A 16,166-nucleotide genomic window follows, 5' to 3' on the forward strand; every position below is an offset into this window, starting at 1 on the left:
GACATTTTATAAAAAGAATTGGCTTTGAGATCAGCACTTCAAGGAATTCAGGATGTGGGCAAGGCAGCCAGGCTTTCATTTCTAAAATTATAGGTGCTAGGTGCTCCACCTGTTTGACAGGTAAGGTCTCTGACCTGGGAATCAGGGAGCTCTGACCTAAATTAAGCCCCTAGGCCAGGGGTAGGGAACCTTTGCTCTTTTATGACTTGTGGACTTCAATACCCAGAATTCCTGAACCAGCAATGCTGACTCAGGAATTCTGGGAGTTGAATTCTGGGCGTTGAAGTCCACAAGTCATAAAAGAGCCAAGGTTCCCTACCCCTGCCCTAGGCAAAAGACAAATATAAAGATGGCAAATCTACTAGTAGGAGATGGTGCCCCGCAATTTGTATATCTATCTGAACACATGATGGCCTACATCTCAGACTCATTAACTCACATGTCCTGGGGTGGGGTGGGGTGGGGGGCTTTTATAAAATAGCTTCCTCCAATGTTTTCCCTCTACAACTATAATTCCTAGAATTCCCAGCCACAATGTACAGGTATAGAATAAAATCTTTGTGCCTGGTGTAATATTCTACTTTTTAAAATTACTTTTTTCCATTCAAATACATTGGGCAATTGACATATTTATTAAAATACCCCAAGTTCCTGTGTATTATTTGAAGCTTGTTTTTTCCCAGTAAGGTCTAGTTTGCTTGTTTATTGTTTAGCCTCTCTTCCTTCCTTCCTTCCTTCCTTCCTTCCTTCCTTCCTTCCTTCCTTCCTTCCTTCCTTCCTTCCTTCCTTCCTTCCTTCCTTTGTTCATTCCTTCCTAATTTTCAAATGTCAAATATTCTTTATTACCTACAACCACATTAATATCACCCATTAATTAGATTAGAAAGTCAAGAATTGAGTTTGATGAGTTTTCATTCCTCACCTGTAGAGTGTCGATTCTGGGTTATTAACAGAACAACACTGCATAGAGCAAATTTTAGGAGCAAAGTTTGAAAGACACTCACTAGGGGTCAAGGAAGTTTTGGAATTCACAGGTTTCAAAACTTTAAGTGTAACTGCAAAGGATGCTAAAAAGAACACAGTGTTTTATATATATTTAAAGGCCACTTTATCCTGTCACATTCCTACAAACTTTCAGAATGGTTCTCACAATGTTCTGTGATGTCCTCACAACAGCCACCAACAACTACTCCTCAGTTGCCCAGCACTTCCTCCAGTTGGAGGTGTTCCAAAATTGGCTTCTGGACAGTAATCCAGCAGCAACAGTGTGAATCATTAGCAGCAAGGCACTCATCTGGTTATGTATAGCTCCAAGCCTCATGTAAAGATGCCAGGAATCTATGAGGCTATTGCACCCTTCATCTGTAGAAGCCCATAGTTGAGTGAGTGTAATCTTTGGTCCCAGATCAATAGCAGAAGCACAGGTTAATTCATCCCAGTCCCGTGGCCTGAAAGATACTGAAGGGGGCGTTTCAATAGGTGTTGCTTTTGCATAATAATTTCTTGAAATGGTCCATTTGGTTCCAATTTATTAATTTCTGAATTCTTCCTGCATTCTCAGACAGGCCAATCTGTCTCTTGAAACCACCATGTGGCACGAAGGGAAGGAGGTTTTGGTTTAACAAGATGTAATTCTAGCCCCGGTGCTTTCTAAACCATTGTTTATTTACTTTAGTTTTAATTATCTGTGGTATTTATGAATTGCTGACTCTGCAACGATTTCTGGCACTTTATGACATTTTCACATAAAATCAGTAAGACAAACAGTGGTGGGATTCAGCCAGTACGCAGCACTTTGGCAGAACCGGTAGCCAATTTTGTACTGCCCAGGCCCAGAATGGGCTTCCGGAAGCGGCATCCACACAGAGAACCGGTTGTTCACATATTTGAATCCCACCACTGAAGACAAATATATGTTAATGGTTAAACAATGAAAAATTATCGGTCATGCTGATCCATGGCAGGGTCTATTATCCCAGCGGTAATTTTAAATTGCCTTCCTTAACATTTGGGTGTCTTGAGGTAGCCTATTCCACGGGGATCTAGATCTATCAGATTGCAAAAGTTCTTGTACACTACAAGATGGCAGCAAAAGTGTTATCTATCTTTTTGCTGCCATCTAGTGGTCAGCCAGGTTTTTTGCAACTCCAATCTAATAGTAACTGCATTACAATTTGCAAAGTTGGCCAGCTAGTACATGGAAATTCTAAATAATTCTAAATATAATTCTAAATAACGTAGAAATAATCGGATTGATTAAGTGCTAATTCTTCCAACCGTTTGTCACACTCTATTTCATGACAGTTTGGGCATTCCTTGTCTTAAGCTGCAATTTTAATTTAAGGTGGTTAGTTAGCGAGATAGTAATCAATAACTCTCCAATTATTAAAAAATAACTCCTGACATTAAAGCATTCTGAAAAGAATAAAACTGGACATTGTATGGTTTATGTAACATTGAATAAAACACCTATTTATCGGAAGGCAAAGATTGTTTCCTGATTGTGAGACCGTTTCCTGCAAATCGCCGTAACTTCTACCATAACCCTTAAATACCTTACTGAATGGTCTGTAATGTTCAACCTTGATTTTTTTTTTCCAGGATACATACACTTCCAAAGAAAACACTGGGCTTCAATTATTTATTTTTTATTTTCCAATAATGTTACTATGGGGCAGTGGTGGGATTCAGATATGTGAGCAACCGGTTCTCTGTGTGGATGCTGCTTCCGGAAGTCCATTCTGGGCCTTGGCAACAAAAAATTAGCTACCAGTTCTACCGAACTGGTGCGAACTGGCTGAATCCCACCACTGCTATGGGGCCTATTCTGGAAGCCAAAGACATTATTGGAAAGAAAATAGTGTACCCATCCTTGCTCTTCTTAACCTATCAGTGGCCTTTGAGAGAATCAATCATGGTAGCCTTCTGGACTAGTTATTTTAAGGCACATGTTTTTACAAGGTCCTATATTTGCTAGGTTTGGGGAGAAAGTGGTAGGTTGTATAAATATGATTGTGCAATGAAAGCTAAATTTTCAGAGTGCAATATTCTCTTGAACTACATACGTAGTACATAGAATTTGACAATCAGACAATGTAAATAAGATTCTCTGTGCTTTTACATGGCTCCTTTTATTCAATGGATTGAAGACCTAATTGCACTTACAACATGAACAGATTGCATATAGACATATACTTTGTATGAACAGAAATACAGAACTCATTTATACAGAATACCTAGGTTTTAAAAAGATAGCCAAAGCAGCAGAGGGAAAGACAAGAAACAATGGTTGGAAACTGATCAAAGAGAGAAGCAACCTGGAATTAAGGAGAAACTTCCTGACAGTGAGGACAATTAACTAGTGGAACAGCTTGCCTCCAGAAATCGTGGGCGCTCCATCACTGGAGGTTTTAAGAAGAGGCTAGATAGTCACTTGTCTGAGATGATACAGGTCCTCCTGCTTGAGCAGGGGGCTGGACTAGAAGACCTCCAAGGTCCCTTCCAGCTCTATTCTATTCCATAGTGGTATCGCATTTCAACTTTGTGAGTTGCTCTACATTCTACAGGAATACATAATATTTAATAGATGTTCTTAATGAATTAATATATGATGAAAATTTCAACTGAATTGATAAGATCTATCAGTAACTCACATTTGCCTAGAATACCCAGCTTCTTAGCAGAAAACAGCTTACAGAAATGCAAACAAATTTCAGGTCCCTTTTGCACTGTCACTATGCCCCAAATTTTCTGAGTAAGTTTTAAGCCCAACCATAATCATTCTTACAGACACTGATATCAAAAAGCAGAGAACATCACATGAAATGTTCCATACACTGTTGCATGGAATTCCATCAGAACCTGACAGGAATTTATAAGGAACTAAGGGCAATGAAACCAAAAGTTCACTCAAATAAAGCCAGTCTTCTATTACAAGAAAGTTACCTTTTCATCAGGGGTTTGGGGGATTTTTTAGATTAATTTTAAGTAGTTTTAAGTTTGAAGCCCCTGCAATAGAATATTGCAGACACAATCTGTGTTTGACCCTAGCCTCTCCCAATAATTGTTTTGTTTAACATTTGGTTTTTAAAATACTAAGTTTCACTCAGGGGACAGGACTGCAAAGCTGTTTGGTGCCACTCCTTTACTCACCTTAAAACAGCAGAGAAATGCTAGTGCCAAGTTACTTCTACCAATGTGTTAGAGATACAGGAGGTGGGAGACAGGATGAGTCAACATTTCCTACAGATGGGAAAGTGACCAGCCTTTGAGCTCTGGAGAGCTGCAGTACTGTAACAGGAGTCAGTGTGTTTCCTGATAAACCACAGCTGGGCTAGAAATAAATCAGTTCAGCTGCCAAAAAGCAACTGTGTTGTGGCATCTCACAATGTGGAATTGATCCAGGAGGAGCACAAATATTGCACATGATTGAATATGTTCCAAGTCTACTACATTTCTGCTTTCATGGAGAGTTTACTCAAAATCCAGAAGAAGTTACAGGCATGCTCTAGTCTAGATAATCTGAGGTGCTTCAGATTTTAGAACTCCAATCCCAGTTGGCATGACCAATGGAGACAAAGGATTGTGGGAGTTGCAGTTCAAAAGATCTGGTAGGTGCCAGCTTGCCTGCTCCAGTGATTTCAAGTGGCACAAAAGAATAATTTCCAGTTTCAATTGCACCTGTCTGTACATGACCTTAACGTCACATGAAAAAGTATGAATGTGTGTACATAAACAAAATTCAGTCTATATTGACCTAAGGTTTCATCCCTGGATTAAACACATCTGGCCTGGAGGTTTACTGGAATTCTACATAAGAATGCATAGTTGAAAACTGATAGCTTCTCATTAAATCTGTGGCACAGAATTTCATTAGTGACAAGATCAGCTGCATGATTAATATATAAAACTAATGCCTTATACTAAGTTTGACCACTAGCATTTTCTTTTCTAATTGTTTTTCAGCTAGAGATAATTTTAAATAGAAAAAGAACAGGGACCTAAAGTTTAATATGGGATTTTCTGCATGCAAAGTATGAATTTTAACCCCTGATCTCCTATAGTTACTCCATCATACAGAAAGGAGAGCTAAGGTGTTATCATATTATCAAATATGAAATCTGAGACTATCAAACTTTGGGACAACAAATCCATAAATGAAAGCTCAAGAAAACCCAGTGGCCCTGAATTACAACATTGTGATAATCTCCCCATGCACAGATATATGTTAAGGTCAAAAATGTATCCTCGAAATAAACAAAAAATTCCCTCAACCTCACCGTATGCTAGTCAAAAAGAAGTATTTGCACTTGGATCCACAAGTGATCCAAGAACACAGAAAAAGGTCACTATCAAGATCCTCCATTTCCCTTTAGGAGGATACTGGCATAATTTTCTCTTGTTGCTTTTGGGGGGAGGTGTTTTTTGTTTTTTTTAGTAATCCTAAGGGATAGTCTCTTAAGTTATCTAAAGGAATATATTAATCAATCATCAACAACATTAGAAATTTCGTAAAACAGATTAAACAGTATATTAAATGAGGAGTTTAAGAAGTAGAGTTGACTGAGGCCTACAGATAAGATCCAGAAGGATCATTGGCTGTTCATTCTCCCAAAGAAATCCCATAGTGAAGCCCTAGAAACCATCACTGAAAAGGCCCTGATTTTAAATCTTCGCAGACTTGTGACAGGATCTGCTAAATGGTTATTGTGTATGTTGATTGCCTAATAATGCTAAAATGTTTAGCTGGGGAGAAATTTGGGGGTGGGATTTGATGGCTATCTTCTTTGGGTAAGTGGCAATCCAGTCTCCTGATGCCTTCAACATGCCTCACTTCTATTCTGCTGATATATTTGGGTACTCAATTGTTCAATCCATCCAGAATTCCTAGGCATGTGGCTGAAGCATTCATAAAATATTACACTCATAGAGCAACTCTCTCCTAAATGGAAATGGAACATATATGTGAATAGGAGTCATTGAACATATATGGATGATTCATTTCCACAAAGTGAATTAGAATAACATTGAATGGGTTGATTAAAAAAATAACAAGTAAAATATCAACATATAAAATACATTCTGGAACAAACAGGTAACTTTCCTCTGAAAGCCAAAAAGGATGGACTCATTTGTCCTTCACAGAGAAAGCCACTCCAAAACATGTGGAGTCACCACAAAAAAGTTTAGTATGCCCAACAGTCCCAGAGATATTTGCAGCAAGGGAGGAGGGGCCAAGATAATAACTGCAACCTTGGAATTGCAATGTGATTGAAGCTCCACCCCCCCCCTTTTTTTTTACATATGTTGCACCTATGATGCACATAAAAAGGGCCATAGCTTTATTCATGTGACTGTGGCTGCCATCTTAACATTTTGGAATCCTGCTGTATGCGGCCTTATCAGTCTATTGCTCACCATTCTCCTGAAGTTTGTTTTTCAACAATGAGGTAAAATTCTTGTTTCCTGGCCATGTCATCTTGTAATTTTGCAAAAAGAAGCAGTGTATGCTATTTTATTCCTATTTACTAATAACTTCTCATTTCATGTCATCTCTTTTTGATTTTAAAGCAGAGGATATGCTCTGTTTTCCTACAAACATTTGATAAGTTGAAGCTGTTTTGGAAAATGTGTTGATTTGTTTGCTTTTAGCTAAAAAAATAAAAAAGTCCGGCCTCAATTTCTTTTCTTTTTTAATATGATTGGATTTAAGCCAGTCAATTCTTTCTCCTGGGAACACATATCCAAATTAAATTACAGGAGTCAATCTATTCACTGTGCTTGAGTAGTTGATCCTGTTAATAAGGGTCAGCAATATGCCTAGTGTGGTCAGGGTAGCTAATAGATAATAGATAAATAATAGAAAATAGAAAATCTTGCAAGTCTTCTGACCCCCTCTTAAACAAAGTGACTGCATCTTTATGAAACTTCACATAAAATGCCAAAATCTCAACTTTTACACAAGAGCACTGAAATCCCATAAAATCTTTTCAAAACAATCGAAGATATTCGACTCTCTCACAAGATTCACATTGCTACCTAACAGTGCTTTTTCAAAAGGCAACTGGATTTTGTTTTTTTCCTTGAAGACATTTCGCTTTTCATTCAAGAAATGTTTTTAGCTCTTGGATGAGAAGCAAAATGTCTTCAAGGAAAAACAAAGCCCAGTTGTCTTTTGAAAAAGCACTTTTGGGACACCCATGACTGAGGATCTCCATAGACACTTTTGCTATCTAGTGCCAGAAAAAGTTGCACACTCCATCCCACTAATGCTAAAAAGCCTGCAATAATTGTAAAAGTTGTCAGGAACAAACTGTTTTTGTTTTCTTGTTTTTGAATGTTTTTGCATTCACTAAGAGTTTGTTATAATAAGAATGCCACTTCTGTTTAAGGAACCATACTAAACTTGGTGGATTGAATCGATCTAACAGAAAATCTTTGCTGCTGCTACCACTGAAATAGAACTTCTGTTTTCCACCAGTACCTCCCAGGTTTCAGAATGATATTTACTTTGTATAGTTCTGCAAGAAGATGGCTCTGATTCCAATCATCACATGAATTAAAGCCACAGTTGTTAAGTGAATCACTGTGGTTAAGTTAATAACATGGTTAAGTGAAAATGGCTGCCCCATTGACTTGCTTGTCAATCATAAAAGGGGGTCACATGACCCTGGGACACTGCAACCGTCATAAATATGAGTCAGTTGCCAACCTTCCGGATTTAAGATAAGATAACTATTCTATTCTATTCTATTCTATTCTATTCTATTCTATTCTATTCTATTCTATTCCTTTATTGTCATTTTTATACTGTGGGCACAATGGCACACATCAAAAATGAAATTTAGTTGCCTGCTCTCAAAGTGAAACACATACATGACACACACCTAAACATACTATGAACAACATATGTATAGACCCACATCCCTACATACACATAGCAAATAAATATTAAATATTGTCCATCTTGAATATATAACGGAAGGAGGAAGCGTGAGAGTTCGCAAGGTTAATGCTGTATGGAATGAAACTCTGGCTGAATCTGGATGTTCTGCTTTGGATACCACGAAGAGGAGGTGTAGTGTCCCAGATAATCTTGCGGACCCTGCTCAAGCAGCGCTTCTGTGTTATGTCCTGGATGGGAGTGGAGATGCTGCAGCGGTCATAAGTGTGAAAAATTGTTATAAGTCACTTTTTTCAGTGTTGCTGTAACTTCAAATGGGCACTAAGTGAATGGTTGTAAGTTGAGGACTACCCAAATAGAAGTCCTGATTGGATATTTTCTACCATCTGGACTAGTCATTTGGTTGTGCCTTGTGTGTTTGCCACCTTGGAGGCAAATACCTTACTAATGAACCTTTTTTTTAAAAAAAACAAAATGGTCAGGATTAACATAAATCCTGCAGGGCCAAACATTTGTAAACCAAGCACTGGGTGGAATGGATAAACATTTCAGCGCAAGGAAAACTCTAGTCCCGCTTTCACTTCATTTTACACTCAACCCTGTATTTATTTTAACAGGAGAACTGCATTCCGGCATCTGTTCCCCCTCACATCTTGCAAAACAGACACACACACACACACACACACACACACACAAAAAGAGAGGGTGGGCATACAACAACACAAACACACTTCGTTTTCCTCCCCGCTCCCCCGCCCCCGGGCCAAACAAGGAAAAAGAACCAGACTAAAAATGATTGTGCAAAAAATGAGGGGACGTTTGTGTGCTCTTGTTAAGATTTGCAAATGCCACCCCCTCCCGCCTCCCGAATGCCCGAAGAAAGAAACGGAGGAAGGGATAAAGGCAGCGAGGGGGCAGCGAGCCCTTCCTTCCAGCCATCCTGTCAATTTCAGGTTTCAGGTCGGGCATGGCCTGAGCCGGGGAGCCCCTGGGACACAAGGTGCCTGCCTGCCCTTGTTTACTCAAGAGGGCTGCGCTGATGGCGACGCGTAACTTTGGTTTACTTTGCGTTCCCTGAGTTTATTGTAAAAAAAAAAAAAAAGGGGGGGGTGAAGTTTTTCGGATCCATCACGTGACCCCGACAGGTCCTGCCTATTGAGAAAGCCAGACCACCCACATGGAGAGGACGATGGAGCGCTTAATAGAAACAGGCAGGCAATTGTGCGCCTTCCCCGCACTCCGCCGATTGCCTGCAACCTAGGAGGATTAATCCTGGGTTTCGGGTTGGGTGGGGCGCGCGTTTGGCTTTTTTGCTTTTTGCTTTTTTTGGGGGGGGGGGCATTTCGCGTCTTTTCGGGCAGGGGACGGGGTGACGGGCCCGAGATGGGGGGACTGCGCGAAGGCAGCCCAGGCAGGATGAGAGCGGAGGCCAACTGATGCGCTCCTGCCGAGTCCCCTGCCTCGGCGGCGGCGCTGCTACGTCAAACTGCTCCGTCCCTCCGGACCTTTTGCCTCGAGGGAAAACTTGGGGAGGGGGAAAATGGTAAGTAAAAGGTGCGGCCACGGATCCGGCAAATGGGCTCGCGAGAGAGAGAGGGAGGGAGGGCGGAAGGAACGGTCAGGAAGGGAAGCGGGCGCGAGGTGGAGAACGGAGCTCCCCGGCCGACGGCAGAGCCTCCGGAGAGGTGGCGTCCCAGTCGCGGTGTGGCGGGCGGAGGCTGCGGGGAGAGGAGACGCAACCAGAGGAGAGGAAGCGAGGACGGGTTATGGCAGGGAGGGAGGGAGGGAGGGAGAGGGAGAAAGAGGGCGCCTCGCCGCGGCCAAGGTGTCCCTTTCCGGCGGCGGTGAGGGCTGCCGCTGCTGCTGTTTGGTGGCGCAGCCTCTGAAAGTAAGGGGGGTCGGAAAACCATTCGCTGCCTGAGAGGGGAGCTCTCCCATCTTCACACTTAAGTTTAAAGCAGGGGTTCTCAACCTTTTTAATGCCGCGACCCCCAACCGGTCGTAAGTCGAGGACTAAACCGGTCATAAGTCGAGGACTAAACCGGTCGTAAGTTGAGGACTTTCCCTGCCCGGGAGCGCCGCGCATGCGTGGTTCCGCCCTCTGCGCCGGCCGAGGCGTAGCTGGCAAGCGGCAGAGACGGAGCAGGCCGACCACCAGCTGGCCCAGCCCAAGGGAGGTAAGGCACCCTCCGGAAAAGGGGAAAAAAAATGGCGGACAAAAAAAATGGCGGACAAAAAAAATGGCAGACACCCTTGCTTGGCGACCCCCATGAAATGGTCGATCGACCCCAAATGGGGTCCCGACCCACAGGTTGAGAACCACTGGTTTAAAGGGTCGCCGCCCTCCTTTCTACTAATCAGTCCTCCCGGGGATTCGGAGCCCTGCCGAAGAGTGAGTGAGTGTGTGTGTGTGTGTGTGTGTGAGAGAGAGAGAGAGACAGAGATAGAGATAGAGAAGGGCAGGCAAAATGAGAGGAAAAACTCAACGTCCTGAGAGAGCAATGGTTGCAGAGCGTGAAGAGGAGGAGGAGGAGGAGGAGGAGGAGGAGGAGGAAGGTCGCCTCAGGTTGCCTTCGTTTTCGGCCTCTCCCGCAAGAAAGATAGGGTTTCACTGTAAAAAGCATTTAAAAGTGGAGGGCTGGGGCACAGAGAAAGAGTCCAAGGTCTGTGCTGAGGGCAGAAAGATGACAAGCTTCTCCGCCTTCGGGAGACTTGTGTCACCAGCAATAAGAGCCTGTCCTGAAACAGCCATCTTTCTAGGGCAGGGGTAGGCAACCTTGGCTCTTTTATGACTCGTGGACTTCAACTCCCAGAATTCCTGAGCCAGCATAGCTGGCTCAGGAATTCTGGGAGTTGAAGTCCACGAGTCATAAAAGAGCCAAGGTTGCCTACCCCTGTCCTAGGGTAAATGACTCTCATAGGCCAGGCCGTCTTTCTCAAGGATGCTGTCCTGGGCCTGGCTTCTTCATTGAGAAATGCAATCCCTTTCAGAGGTGGAAGTGGCTTGGCTTTCAAACACATCCGTAGGGGACCAGCGTGGTGCTGCTGATTACCAAGGAGTGGATGTGATCCCCTCCCTGGAGGGGTCTTCTGTGGTGGGGAACACAGCCAATCCAGCTGAGTCTGATCCAGAGTCAGCCTTTCATACTTGGCAGTGATCTCTTGAACCTCATCCTTAGGTTACAGCTTAGTAGTTAGTCAGAGCAGACCACATCATTAGGAAATGGGAAGCCAGACTTCGGAAGGTAATAGAAAACCGGTGATTTCCTTTTTATTGTTATTACAGGTAGTCTTCGATTTACGACCACAATTGAGCCCAAAATTTATGTTGCTAAGTGAAATACTTGTTAAGTGAGTTTTGCCCCATTTTATGATGTTTCTTGCCACAGTTGTTAAGTGAATCGTTGCATTTGTTAAGTTAGTAACACGCTTGTTAAGTGAATCTGGCTTCCCCACTGACTCTGCTCGCCAAAAGGTTGCAAGACATGACCACGTGACACAGCAATGGTCATAAGTATGAACCAGTTGTCAAGCATCGGAATTTTGATCACGTGATCATGCAGATGCCAGAACAATTGTAATTGTAAAAAATGGTCATAAGTCACTTTTTTCAGTGCTGCTATAACTTTTGAACAGTCGCTAAAGGGTTGTAAGTCCAGATTACTTGTATTAGTTTGATCACTTGTATTAGCTATTATATATGCTTCTATCATGTAGCATCTTCATCTGCCTATTGTATTAAGTGCTGGTTAATTTGGTGTGGCTTTAATAGGTTCTGTGAACCTATCCTTTTGGGATTTGAAAAGCATGATTTTCAGATCTGTATGACATATGAACTCAGCCAATTGTGGGTTCATTCATGGGTCTGCAGTATACATGAAGCATCTGATGTGTGAAAAATCAGTCTCTAAGTAGTGAAGAAAAGGAGTTCCTTGTAATAGTAAGAGAATAGTGGCAGCAATAGCTAACACTCTAAGCACTGTTTCTGTTATTGCCTAGACTAGAGAGAGACTTTAATTTTTGTAAAGCTTGATTGATCCATGAGGTGTAAGTCTTATTTTGTTCAGTAGGACCTATATCCACATCAAAAACATAGAGTGTCAATTTTAATTCCTTTGATTGTGGAAAGTGTTTTACAAATACAATAGAATATCGATTCCCTGCATTCTCACAGATTGGCCCCATTTTATAGATGGAATGTGCAGTTCAGGATTGGCCATCTAAGCAGTTTGAAACAAACTAACTTGCTTCTTTTCAAATAAATATGGTTAGGGTGGAAGTTTGTAGACTGACTTTCCCAAATCTTAAATTCCATAATCATTACTATAAATCCAAACACACCTGGAAAACGATAGCTTAACAAATTGTTATACATGGTGTCTTTTTCTGGGCCACCCAGGGCATAATGTGTGTGCCCTAAAGCTGTGGAACTGAGACATCCTTCTCCTGAGTCCTGTCCAATCCGCTGGCTTTACCACTGTAAATAAGTGTGGTTAAGCAACCTTCAAAGCATACTAAACACTGGAGCCTCATAACCAGACTTTGGCTTCAGTGCAATTTGTCTTCCTTCTTGGCTCCTGGCATCACTGTCAGAACAGGGGACTTTTCAACACCGCTTTTCATCCCAATTCATCCAGATTTCAACATCTTTATTTCTGTTTTCCTCATGCAAATAGGGTGTCCACAGTTTACAGGACATGATGTGTTCTCTGGGTTCACCTGGATTCCAGATCCTTCAAAAATCAATTGAAGTTTTGTCTATAGAACCTTCCATAGGACAAGCTGGGCTTTCTTTCTGGTTTTTTTAAAAACATATTTTAAAAACATATTTTAGATTTTTAAAAAAAACATATGTTTAAACATTAAAGATTCAAAGTAGTTAAAAATAAAACCAAGTTGCTGGAACGTCCCCTTCACCTTCAGTTAATGGGCAATAGGCCATGCCTAACTAAACATATTTAAATAAATATTTCCCCCTCTATTCATTCCCATCCAATTTATGTGTTCGTTTATTTGTGGCATAGGATCATGATAATCTTACTGCATATGATAAGAAGATTAATTTCCAAGGATCCAATGCTGAGAAGGAAAAGAAAGTACTCACACCCCCCCTCTATTTTATTTTTTTTACCATTTTCTTATTTGCTTTCAGATGCACTAGATAGAAAACTGATGGAACAATTCCATCTGAATTAAAATATCAGTCTTCTCTGATTTTATCCTAATCGCAAATATGGACCTGCCTTTTATTTCCTCTCCTTGTACTAGTTGTACAAAATAACGAGAGATGGACGCACAATGCATTCAGCCAGGGGTCCCCAATCTTGGCCACTTTATGACTTGTGGACTTCAACTCCCAGAATTCCTCAGCCAGCATGGCTGGCTGAGGAATTCTGGGAGTTGAAGTCCACAAGTCATAAAGTGGCCAAGATTGGGGGTCTCTGCATTAAGCAGATTTCCAACATTTTTTTTTTTTTAAAAAGGCACATACAGAGTCTGAATGATCATTTCTCATGTCTGTATATCTACTAAATGTGTTGATCCAGCAGTGGATCTGAGAAAGTCTTCTGCTGTAGTTCTCCCCTTCTCCCTCACAGATTCAGTCAAGCTACATAAACAACATGCTGGCTTTCACCAAAAGGGCAGCAGTGTGAATGAACAAGACCGATCACTTGTCTTCGGATAAGAAATCATCCATTGGATGAGAACACTCCTGTTTTCCTCTTAATGCAAGCACAAAATTAAATGTAGAATTCATCTGCTGTGTTTGGATCTAGAACCCAGCACATCACCTAGATTAGAACACAGGGCTAGAATTCTAGAGTCTGAATTGTTTCAGGTTGAGTTCCAGGATGCCAGAATGGGGAACTCTTGGCATCTCCCAGGAGCCCTCTGCTGGCCAGGCCACAACATGTGCCAGTTTCCCACTAATAATTGGGAAGATTGTTTTCTGCTGCTGTTCAATAGGGAAGAGAGTAAGGTAACTGAGCCTCTTATCATAGGTTTAAAATATTGAATCAACTTGAAAAGCACAGCCCCACCCACTTCAATGATGGGCTTCATTGCCTCCTCCATTATGGCCCCTGTACTTTCCCCAATTTTCCTCCCAAAAGATGTAGCCTCAAGCCCTGTGCAACCTTGCTTTCATGTATTTCTTCTATATCAGACATGTCAAACACAAGGCCCGGGGGCCGGATGCGGTCTGCGAAGTGGTTTCATGTGGCCCACGAAGCCATCCTGGAAACAGTGAGGGAATGGCCCCCGCTGCCTTGGCCCTGGGCCAGGCCGGCTGGGAGCCAATGTACAATTTTGTGGTGGCCATCTATGCTGAAATGCATTCAGTCTTAGCTCCACAGCGAGGAACCAGCCCCTACTAAAAGGTGCGGCCCTCTGGGTGCATGCTGGGGAGGTGTCACCCTTTGTGAGGAATGACGAAATGCACCATCCCTGGAAGTGGCCAACAAATGGTCCTCGCCTACTTCACATATCCGGCTTGATGGGCTCCGGGGGAGGGGTTTTGGCAGGCAGCAGGGCGTTCTCACACGCCCATCCAATAGGCCACACCCATTCCATCCACGCCCACCCAGTAGGCCGCACCCACCCTGGCCACACCCACCCGGCCCCCCAAGGGCAACCGCAATGCTGATGCGGCCCTTAATGAAATTGAGTTTGACACCCCTGTTCTATATGCTTCAATAGGGATGCTGAAAAGAGGAGAGAAACCATTCTTTTCTTGTTGCCCTGGAGGTGTTCAAACAAAAAACAGTTAATGTATCATTCTTTCTCCCTTCGCTCTGAGGCAGTATGTCCATTGCCTTTTCATTTTGTGTCACACACAGCTCAGCTCTTGGTATTGATTGGGGCTGGGAAAGGCAGGTCAACCTGTCATGGCCTCATCTGTATCAACAGATGAAAGCCAGGTTAGTTTACATCAAATATTTTCCTAGATCTGAAGGCTCTTCTGCCCCAGTTGAAAAAAAAAGGGTGGGGGAACACTTTTTCTACATTAAAAAATATATAGAAAACTCACATAAAACCATGTCAGAAGATTAATATCTGTATCTATAAACTCTTCCCTACATGAAAAGCATGGGAAATTTTATCGCAGCCCAACTGATATGTAATTCTATTTTCCATTTTTTTTGGTCTATTTCTAATTTCTATTTTCTATTTAAGTGCTATTTATTCTATTACCTCTGTGGGTGGCAGACACCAGACATTGCTTCACTGGGAACTTGTTCCTGTCCACTGTATTTCTACTCTTATCTCTGCTTTCATTCCTGCAAAGCCAGGAGGTAAGTGACAGTGAGATGTCAGCGAAGAGAACCGCCATCTGGAGCCAGGAAGTTGGCAGGATGATAAAAATATCAAGATGGTAGTCACAGTGCAATTGATGTCCATTCCACTTTTTGACGTGTGTCATTGGATGATGCACATTAAAAGGGATAGAGCTTTGATGGCATGGCTATGGCCAACATTTTTACTTTTTTACCTGCTTTTCCTCTGTGGGCACCTCTGTCTGGAGGGCAACAGTTTTAGCTATGCGGTGAGTTCTTAAGTTGCACGTAAGCACTTTGGTATTTATTATTTAAAGAGGCTCCTACGGTAGTTCTAAAATTTAGACTAGATGGAAGAAAAAGGAGAAGAATATATGAAGCTTTTTTACATTTCAAACATGCAGCAATAAAGTTCAAAATACTGACTTTGGACTTAGTTGACCAAAAGGATAGACCAGTGATGGCGAACCTAGGGCACGTGTGCCAGAGGCGGCACTCAGAGCCCTCTCTGTGGGCACACCTGCCGCCGCCAGCTCACGCAGGTCCATTAGGCCACTGCTGGTGCCCGGAGCAGCAGCCCCACCCAGCACAAAGGAGGCGAAGCAGCTGGCTAGCAAGCTCGAGTAGAGGCAGTAGAACATGCCCCCATGTGCTCACTGGCCTCTGTGCACGGGGGCTGATGGTGTCAGGCAGCAGCCACCCCTGCCTCACCTTGCCCTGCAGCAATGGCACCCCCGCCCTACCCCCTGCCTCACCCCAAAGGACGAGCCTCCTGCCCATCCCCCCACCTGAGACCCCCTGGATCTCCCCCAATCCTGCCCAGCCCCCACAGGCATCCCTCCACGAGCAACATCAAGGTGGCCATGCCCACCCCGGCCATGCCCACTCAGTCTGCCGTGACCACTGCAGCCACGCCCCCCCTGAGGGCACTACAATGCTGATGTGGCCCTGGCACTTTGCGATAAATAAGTGGGTTTGGGGCTGTG

Source organism: Protobothrops mucrosquamatus, unplaced genomic scaffold (assembly GCF_001527695.2).
Source record: "Protobothrops mucrosquamatus isolate PMUCROS unplaced genomic scaffold, P.Mucros_1.0 scaffold2408, whole genome shotgun sequence".
NCBI lineage: Eukaryota > Metazoa > Chordata > Lepidosauria > Squamata > Viperidae > Protobothrops > Protobothrops mucrosquamatus.